Source organism: Oncorhynchus mykiss, chromosome Y, assembly GCF_013265735.2.
Source record: "Oncorhynchus mykiss isolate Arlee chromosome Y, USDA_OmykA_1.1, whole genome shotgun sequence".
NCBI classification, from domain to species: Eukaryota; Metazoa; Chordata; class Actinopteri; order Salmoniformes; family Salmonidae; genus Oncorhynchus; species Oncorhynchus mykiss.
This window is the reverse complement of record NC_048593.1, coordinates 47,501,925-47,511,710: the sequence shown is the minus strand read 5'-3', so window position 1 is coordinate 47,511,710 and position 9,786 is coordinate 47,501,925. Positions and strand designations below refer to the sequence as shown.

General features: G+C 46.2%; 1 protein-coding gene across 2 annotated transcripts in view; it reads left to right on the top strand.

Annotated features, from left to right (window-relative positions):
* Positions 1-276: 276 nt before the first annotated feature.
* crfb12 (cytokine receptor family member B12) overlaps positions 277-9,786 on the top strand; it is a 31,868-nt gene continuing 22,358 nt past the window's right edge. Inside the window, exon 1 of one of the 2 annotated variants that reach the window (XM_036967178.1) lies at positions 277-591. The gene's annotated coding sequence lies outside the window, so the exon portion shown is untranslated. 2 annotated transcript variants of the gene reach the window in all.

Genomic DNA, 9,786 nt, shown 5'->3' with positions numbered 1-9,786 from the left:
TGGCTGACTAAATACTTTTTTGCCCCACTGTGTGTGTGTGTGTGTGTGTGTGTGTGTGTGTGTGTGTGTGTGTGTGTGTGTGTGTGTGTGTGTGTGTGTGTGTGTGTGTGTGTGTGTGGGTGGGTGGGTGGGTGGGTGGGTCCTATAGAATTGGTTTCTGGTTTGTCTGTGGAATGCAGAGTGGTAGCGTGTGTTAGTGTGTGGTGTTAGTGTGTGCTTGAACAGGTAGAACAGGATGAACATGGCCCGACAGGTTTGTTATGAAGATAGGAAGTATATAACGCAGAGAAACAGACCTGGACTGCGAGATACAGACACTAGCAACTAGAGAAACAGACACACCTGGACTGGGAGATCCAGACACTAGCAACTAGAGAAACATACACACCTGGACTGGGAGATCCAGACACTAGCAACTAGAGAAACATACACACCTGGACTGGGACGCTTCTGACCTGGGAAAATTAGAAATCAATCAACTTCATGGACATTGTGTACTTCCGGGGACTGTATGACATCACCATGACAACCCTGTTATGACCGTAACAGGGTCAGAAATGGCCAATGAGATGCTGCCCTGCTCCGAGACAGGTGAGGTACAACCACACCTCACAAGAGATCAACAAGGCTTCAGTTTGACAGAGTAACAAACCACATGGACTGTGCTAGCTAACGTTTGCAAACTATTTCACTTGAAGAACGCACCTTAGGCATCCCCTCTCTCTCTCTCTCTCTCTCTCTCTTTCTCTCTACCTTTGTCTCTGTCTTTATCTCTCTTCCTCTCTCTTCCTCTCTCGCTCAATTTCAATTCAAAGGGCTTTATTGGCATGGGAAACATGTTTATGTTGCCAAAGCAAGTCAAGTAGATTCTAAACCAAAGTAACAAAGTCAAAAAAAGTTTTACAGTGAACATTACACTCACATAAGTTCCAAAAGAATAAAGACATTACAAATGTCATATTATGTCTATATACAGTGTTGTAACGATGTGCAAATAGTAAAAATATATACATAATAATATATACAGTGTTGTAATGACGTACACATAGTTAAAGTACAAAAGGGAAAATAAATAAACATAAATGTGGGTTGTATTTAAAATGATGTTTGTTGACCTTTTCTTGTGGCAACAGGTCACAAATCTTGCTGCTGTGATGTCACACTGTATTTGTATTGGTATTTGTTTTGGATCCCCATTAGTTCCTGCCGAGGCAGCAACTACTCTTCCTGGGGTTTATTATGGATCTATATTAGTTCCTGCCAAGGCAGCAGCTACTCTTCCTGGGGTTTATTATGGATCCCCAATAGTTCCTGCCGAGGCAGCAACTACTCTTCCTGGGGTTTATTATGGATCTATATTAGTTCCTGCCAAGGCAGCAGCTACTCTTCCTGGGGTTTATTATGGATCCCCATTAGTTCCTGCCAAGGCAGCAGCTACTCTTCCTGGGGTTTATTATGGATCCCCATTAGTTCCTGCCAAGGCAGCAGCTACTCTTCCTGGGGTTTATTATGGATCCCCATTAGTTCCTGCCGAGGCAGCAGCTACTCTTCCTGGGGTTTATTATGGATCCCCATTAGTTCCTGCCAAGGCAGCAGCTACTCTTCCTGAGGTTTATTATGGATCCCCATTAGTTCCTGCCGAGGCAGCAGCTACTCTTCCTGGGGTTTATTATGGATCCCCATTAGTTCCTGTCAAGGCAGCAGCTACTCTTCCTGGGGTTTATTATGGATCCCCATTAGTTCCTGCCAAGGCAGCAACTACTCTTCCTGGGGTTTATTATGGATCCCCATTAGTTCCTGCCGAGGCAGCAGCTACTCTTCCTGGGGTTTATTATGGATCCCCATTAGTTCCTGCCAAGGCAGCAACTACTCTTCCTGGGGTTTATTATGGATCCCCATTAGTTCCTGTCAAGGCAGCAGCTACTCTTCCTGGGGTTTATTATGGATCCCCATTAGTTCCTGCCAAGGCAGCAACTACTCTTCCTGGGGTTTATTATGGATCCCCATTAGTTCCTGCCGAGGCAGCAGCTACTCTTCCTGGGGTTTATTATGGATCCCCATTAGTTCCTGCCAAGGCAGCAACTACTCTTCCTGGGGTTTATTATGGATCCCCATTAGTTCCTGCCAAGGTAGCAGCTACTCTTCCTGGGGTTTATTATGGATCCCCATTAGTTCCTGCCAAGGCAGCAGCTACTCTTCCTGGGGTTTATTATGGATCCCCATTAGTTCCTGCCAAGGCAGCAGTTACTCTTCCTGGGGTTTATTATGGATCCCCATTAGTTCCTGCCAAGGCAGCAGCTACTCTTCCTGGGGTTTATTATGGATCCCCATTAGTTCCTGCCAAGGCAGCAGCTACTCTTCCTGGGGTTTATTATGGATCCCCACTAGTTCCTGCCAAGGCAGCAACTACTCTTCCTGGGGTTTATTATGGATCCCCATTAGTTCCTGCCAAGGCAGCAGCTACTCTTCCTGGGGTTTATTATGGATCCCCATTAGTTCCTGCCAAGGCAGCAGCTACTCTTCCTGGGGTTTATTATGGATCCCCATTAGTTCCTGCCAAGGCAGTAGCTACTCTTCCTGGGGTTTATTATGACTGTGAAGACACATGACCTGGTAGTAGACCAGTCTCAACCTGACTGAGAAGACACATGACCTGGTAGTAGACCAGTCTCAACCTGACTGAGAAGACACATGACCTGGTAGTAGACCAGTCTCAACCTGACTGAGAAGACACATGACCTGGTAGTAGACCAGTCTCAACCTGACTGAGAAGACACATGACATGGTATGAAAGACAAAACAAAACTAAATGTGAAATATTATTGACATTACATTGTACTTTTCACTGGCTGTCCCTCAGGTTACGGCAGGAGGACACAAATTTGGCTTTTCTCCCAATAAATATCAGATTTTTGTTCATCTTTTATAGTTTGAAATTCGTTGTATTGAATGATTCTCTTATGTCTGAGTATTTGTCACAGTGTAATAGGAAATGCAGCTCTGTCTCTACCTCTCCCCTGGAGCAGAATGAGCACAGCCTGTCCTCTCTGGGCAGCCAGGTTTGTCTGTGACGACCGGTCTCTATAACCAGACTGTCCTCTCTGGGCAGCCAGGTTTGTCTGTGACGACCGGTCTCTATATCCAGACTGTCCTCTCTGGGCAGCCCGGTTTGTCTGTGACGACCGGTCTCAATAGCCAGACGGTCCTCTCTGGGCAGCCAGGTTTGTCTGTGACGACCGGTCTCTATAGCCAGACTGTCCTCTCTGGGCAGCCATGTTTGACAGCACCACCAGGTAATCTGTCTACAGCAGACCCTCCTTAGTGGGAGGCAGTAGCACCAGGTCATCTGTCTACAGCAGACCCTCCTTAGTGGGAGACAGCAGCACCAGGTCATCTGTCTACAGCAGACCCTCCTTAGTGGGAGACAGTAGACCCTCCTTAGTGGGAGACAGCAGCACCAGGTCATCTGTCTACAGCAGACCCTCCTTAATGGGAGACAGCAGACCCTCCTTAGTGGGAGACAGCAGCACCAGGTCATCTGTCTACAGCAGACCCTCCTTAGTGGGAGACAGCAGCACCAGGTCATCTGTCTACAGCATACCCTCCTTATTGGGAGACAGCAGCACCAGGTCATCTGTCTACAGCAGACCCTCCTTAGTGGGAGACAGTAGCACCAGGTCATCTGCATACAGTAGACAGTGTTGTGTAGGGTGAGACCAGGTGCTGCCGATTCCTCTGATGTGTTTGCCAATTCATTAATGTAGATGTTAAATAGTGTTGGACTTATTGGACAGCCCTGTTTCACTCCCCGTCCCTGAGAGAAGAAGTCTGTTGGCTTGATACCAATGTTAACCACACATTTGTTTTTAGTGTACATTGATTTAAAAACGTAATTTGTTTTCCCTCCAATAACACTTTCTAATAGTTATGGACTGGAGGGGGTAGAGGGGGGGCTGGTGGATGTTGTGTTGCAAGGCTGCTGTCCTGCTCTGTCCTCACTTTGGTTAGGAGCTCCTCTAAGGATGTCTGGTTGCTGTTTACACCTTGGTTAGGAGCTCCTCTAAGGATGTCTGGTTGCTGTTTACACCTTGGTTAGGAGCTCCTCTCAGGTGTGGATGTCTGGTTCCTGTTTACACCTTGGTTAGGAGCTCCTCTAAGGATGTCTGGTTGCTGTTTACACCTTGGTTAGGAGCTCCTCTAAGGATGTCTGGTTGCTGTTTACACCTTGGTTAGGAGCTCCTCTCAGGTGTGGATGTCTGGTTCCTGTTTACACCTTGGTTAGGAGCTCCTCTAAGGTGTAAATGTCTGGTTCCTGTTTAAACCTTGGTTAGGAGCTCCTCTAAGGATGTCTGGTTGCTGTTTACACCTTGGTTAGGAACTCCTCTAAGGTGTGGATGTCTGGTTGCTGTTTACACCTTGGTTAGGAGCTCCTCTAAGGTGTGAATGTCTGGTTGCTGTTTACATCTGGGTTAGGAGCTCCTCTAAGGTGTGAATGTCTGGTTGCTGTTTACACCTTGGTTAGGAGCTCCTCTAAGGATGTCTGGTTGCTGTTTACACCTTGGTTAGGAGCTCCTCTAAGGATGTCTGGTGGCTGTTTACACCTTGGTTAGGAGCTCCTCTAAGGATGTCTGGTTGCTGTTTACACCTTGATTAGGAGCTCCTCTAAGGATGTCTGGTGGCTGTTTACACCTTGGTTAGGAGCTTCTCTAAGGATGTCTGGTTGATGTTTACACCTTGGTTAGGAGCTCCTCTAAGGATGTCTGGTGGCTGTTTACACCTTGGTTAGGAGCTCCTCTAAGGATGTCTGGTTGCTGTTTACACCTTGGTTAGGAGCTCCTCTAAGGTGTGGATGTCTGGTTGCTGTTTGCACCTTGGTTAGGAGCTCCTCTAAGGTGTGGATGTCTGGTTGCTGTTTACACCTTGGTTAGGAGCTCCTCTAAGGTGTGGTTGTCTGGTTGCTGTTTACACCTTGGTTAGGAGCTCCTCTAAGGTGTGGTTGTCTAGTTGCAGTTTGCTCACGCATTACCTCAGCAGATGCACCTCCCCCTCCAGTCTGGTGAACTCATCCCTCATGGCAGCCATGGTGGTGAGGAGGGCCTGAGCCTGCTTTGCACTGAGGGGGTTGCTCTCCTCCTGGGGTGTGTCCTCCACTATGGTGGGAAGAGAGGTGCTGGATGTGCCTTTTTGGGTGGGAGGAGTAGGAGTGAGGGTGGTGCAGGATGTGCCTTTTTGGGTGGGGAGAGTAGGGGTGAGGGTGGTGCTGGTGGAGTTTGTCTTGTGGGAGGGCATGTCACTGGTGGTGTCCTTCTATCTCTGCTCTCTCCTTAATGGTCTGAAAGTCTGTTTCAAACAGCCTAATGTTACCTTGCACCATGACAGTCCCAGTCTGTTACCTTACACCATGACAGTCCCAGTCTGTTATAAACAGTCTGTTACCTGACACCATGACAGTCCCAGTCTGTTATAAACAGTCTGTTACCTGACACCATGACAGTCCCAGTCTGTTACCTTACACCCTGACAGTCCCAGTCTGTTATAAACAGTCTGTTACCTGACACCATGACAGTCCCAGTCTGTTACCTTACACCCTGACAGTCCCAGTCTGTTATAAACAGTCTGTTACCTGACACCCTGACAGTCCCAGTCTGTTACCTTACACCATGACAGTCCCAGTCTGTTACCTGACACCATGACAGTCCCAGTCTGTTACCTGACACCATGACAGTCCCAGTCTGTTACCTTACACCCTGACAGTCCCAGTCTGTTATAAACAGTCTGTTACCTGACACCCTGACAGTCCCAGTCTGTTACCTTACACCATGACAGTCCCAGTCTGTTACCTGACACCATGACAGTCCCAGTCTGTTACCTGACACCCTGACAGTCCCAGTCTGTTACCTTACACCATGACAGTCCCAGTCTGTTACCTGACACCATGACAGTCCCAGTCTGTTACCTTACACCATGACAGTCCCAGTCTGTTACCTGACACCATGACAGTCCCAGTCTGTTATAAACAGTCTGTTACCTGACACCATGACAGTCCCAGTCTGTTACCTTACACCATGACAGTCCCAGTCTGTTATAAACAGTCTGTTACCTGACACCATGACAGTCCCAGTCTGTTACCTTACACCATGACAGTCCCCGTCTGTTACCTTACACCATGACAGTCCCAGTCTGTTATAAACAGTCTGTTACCTTACACCATGACAGTCCCAGTCTGTTACCTTACACCATGACAGTCCCAGTCTGTTATAAACAGTCTGTTACCTGACACCATGACAGTCCCAGTCTGTTACCTTACACCATGACAGTCCCAGTCTGTTACCTTACACCATGACAGTCCCAGTCTTTTACCTTACACCCTGACAGTCCCAGTCTGTTATAAACAGTCTGTTACCTTACACCATGACAGTCCCAGTCTGTTATAAACAGTCTGTTACCTGACACCATGACAGTCCCAGTCTGTTACCTTACACCATGACAGTCCCAGTCTGTTACCTTACACCATGACAGTCCCAGTCTGTTATAAACAGTCTGTTACCTGACACCATGACAGTCCCAGTCTGTTATAAACAGTCTGTTACCTGACACCATGACAGTCCCAGTCTGTTACCTTACACCATGACAGTCCCAGTCTGTTATAAACAGTCTGTTACCTGACACCATGACAGTCCCAGTCTGTTACCTTACACCATGACAGTCCCAGTCTGTTATAAACAGTCTGTTACCTGACACCATGACAGTCCCAGTCTGTTATAAACAGTCTGTTACCTGGCACCATGACAGTCCCAGTCTGTTACCTTACACCATGACAGTCCCAGTCTGTTATAAAGAGTATGTTACCTGACACCATGACAGTCCCAGTCTGTTACCTTACACCCTGACAGTCCCAGTATGTTATAAACAGTCTGTTACCTTACACCATGACAGTCCCAGTCTGTTACCTTACACCATGACAGTCCCAGTCTGTTATAAACAGTCTGTTACCTGACACCATGACAGTCCCAGTCTGTTATAAACAGTCTGTTACCTTACACCATGACAGTCCCAGTCTGTTATAAACAGTCTGTTACCTTACACCATGACAGTCCCAGTCTGTTACCTTACACCATGACAGTCCCAGTCTGTTATAAACAGTCTGTTACCTTACACCATGACAGTCCCAGTCTGTTACCTGACACCATGACAGTCCCAGTCTGTTACCTGACACCATGACAGTCCCAGTCTGTTACCTTACACCATGACAGTCCCAGTCTGTTATAAACAGTCTGTTACCTTACACCATGACAGTCCCAGTCTGTTACCTTACACCCTGCCAGTCCCAGTCTGTTACCTGACACCATGACAGTCCCAGTCTGTTACCTGACACCATGACAGTCCCCGTCTGTTACCTGACACCATGACAGTCCCAGTCTGTTACCTTATACCCTGACAGTCCCCGTCTGTTACCTGACACCATGACAGTCCCAGTCTGTTATAAACAGTCTGTTACCTGACACCATGACAGTCCCAGTCTGTTATAAACAGTCTGTTACCTGACACCATGACAGTCCCAGTCTGTTATAAAGAGTATGTTACCTGACACCATGACAGTCCCAGTCTGTTACCTTACACCCTGACAGTCCCAGTCTTGTAGAGGTTGATTGTTATCATGGTGCTGTAATCTGTCTCTTTGACTTTCAGCTTCCACCCATTACAGATTCCCTATTTCTTTATGGATGGGTAGTGAGAGCAGACTGCTGAGTGCCAGGCATTTGGCTGGTCTGTGAGGAAGATGAGATTACTCACGTCACCGTGTTTGTCTGCTGCTAATGCTAGCTAGTTCTAATTTAGCACAAAAAAAAACAGCAAAAAGAGTGAAAAATCTTCACACAAAAAACTGAAGATATGTTCAACATTAGAGTCTCTGCTCCTTTCTGGTTTACTCACTCAGTTTGGTCGTTTGATGTCGTTTTATTAACTCCCCTTGCTAGTAGGTTTGTTCTAGCTCAATTTTTCTGGCTAGCTTGTTAGCCCGCTGGCTAGGTTTTCCTTGTGTAGCTAGCTAGCGAGAGTCAAAACTTAATCTAAACTTTGTCACCTCTTAATTTGAGGTGAAAAGTTACTTTTTCATCTATTCTTTTTAGATTCTTGTGTTTATCTCATTCGGGGCGGCAGGGTAGCCTAGTGGTTAGAGCGTTGGACTAGTAACCGAAAGGTTCCAAGTTCATATCCCCGAGCTGACAAGGTACAAACCCACTGTTCTTAGGCCGTCATTGAAAATAAGAATTTGTTCTTAACTGACTTGCCTAGTTAAATAAAGGTTTTAAAAAAATGAAATTCTAAAAACAAAGAAACTGAGAAATACATATCTCTTCCTCTCTCTCTCCATCTATCTCTCTCTCTCTCTTCCTCTCTCTCTCTCTCTGAGTTGGTGATAACTGACAAAAATGTGTGGTTTTCCACTTTAATTTTGAGTGTGACTCCAAATCCAGACCTCCATGGGTTGATACATTTGATTTCCATTGATAATTTTTGTGTGATTTTGTTGTCAGCACATTCAATTATGTAAAGAAAAAAGTATTTAATAAGAATATTTCATTCATTCAGATCTAGGATGTGTTATTTTAGTGTTCCCCTCAGAGGGGACATACAATAGTTCCAGACACATTCCCATAAGAAGACAAGCCTCCATTCTGTCCTCCTCCCCTTCTGATATTCTTCATAGCATCACATGGTTTAACAGATACATTGACATATGAAGACAAGCCTAACCTCTCAGCTCTCTGGGCCCCTAGTGACTAAGCCCGAGCTGAGAAGGAATAACTGCAACTGCCAACAGTATAGTCCAAAAGAAGACATTCTAATGACAAGAAAAATATGAAACATCTTATTTATCTATGTTACCTCACTAATTCTGAATCAGCCACGACAGTACTCCTGGCCAACAAAATCGCAAAAGCTCTTCAGTCTTTCTACTCTGACGGTGAAAATATGAAAATATCTTGGTGAGCAGGTACTCAACATCAAGGGGAATCATATCCAAAGCTGTTCTGGGCGTGTTATGAATGGTGTGGGCAGAACAACCTCAGCCAATCACCTCCCACTACAGAGCATTTTTAACTTTGGTATGGACATTGACCCTCCCCAGCCTATTCAGTCCTCCAAGGTTGGTATGGACATTGACCCTCCCCAGCCTATTCAGTCCAAAGTTGGTATTTGTGTTGTCGGCAGAGAATGCCACGACTTTGTTTTGCAGGTTACATTTTTGGATGACCACCAGGACCTCAGCTGCAATCTCCTCTGCTGTTTCTCCTTTCAATTCAACACAATCAAGCAGTTTTTATTTCCACAGATGTGTTGCCACCATATATCTGACAATATCTGACTACTACTGGCAGCAGCTTTACATGTCCATGATTGGACACATCAATGGGCAGGGACACATATTCAACCTGGTCTAGGTCCTGTGTTACCAAAGTAGTTGCCCGTGGTGCTAACACGCTACTGACTATGGCTTCACATTGTGTCCTAGCACATGGTGCTAACACGCTACTGACTATGGCTTCACATTGTGTCCTAGCACATGGTGCTAACACGTTACTCACTATGGCTTCACATTGTGTCCTAGCACATGGTGCTAACACGCTACTGACTATGGCGTCACATTGTGTCCTAGCACATGGTGCGAACACGTTACTGACTATGGCTTCACATTGTGTCCTAGCACATGGTGCGAACACGTTACTCACTAGGGCTTCACATTGTGTCCTAGCACATAATGCTAACACATTACTGACT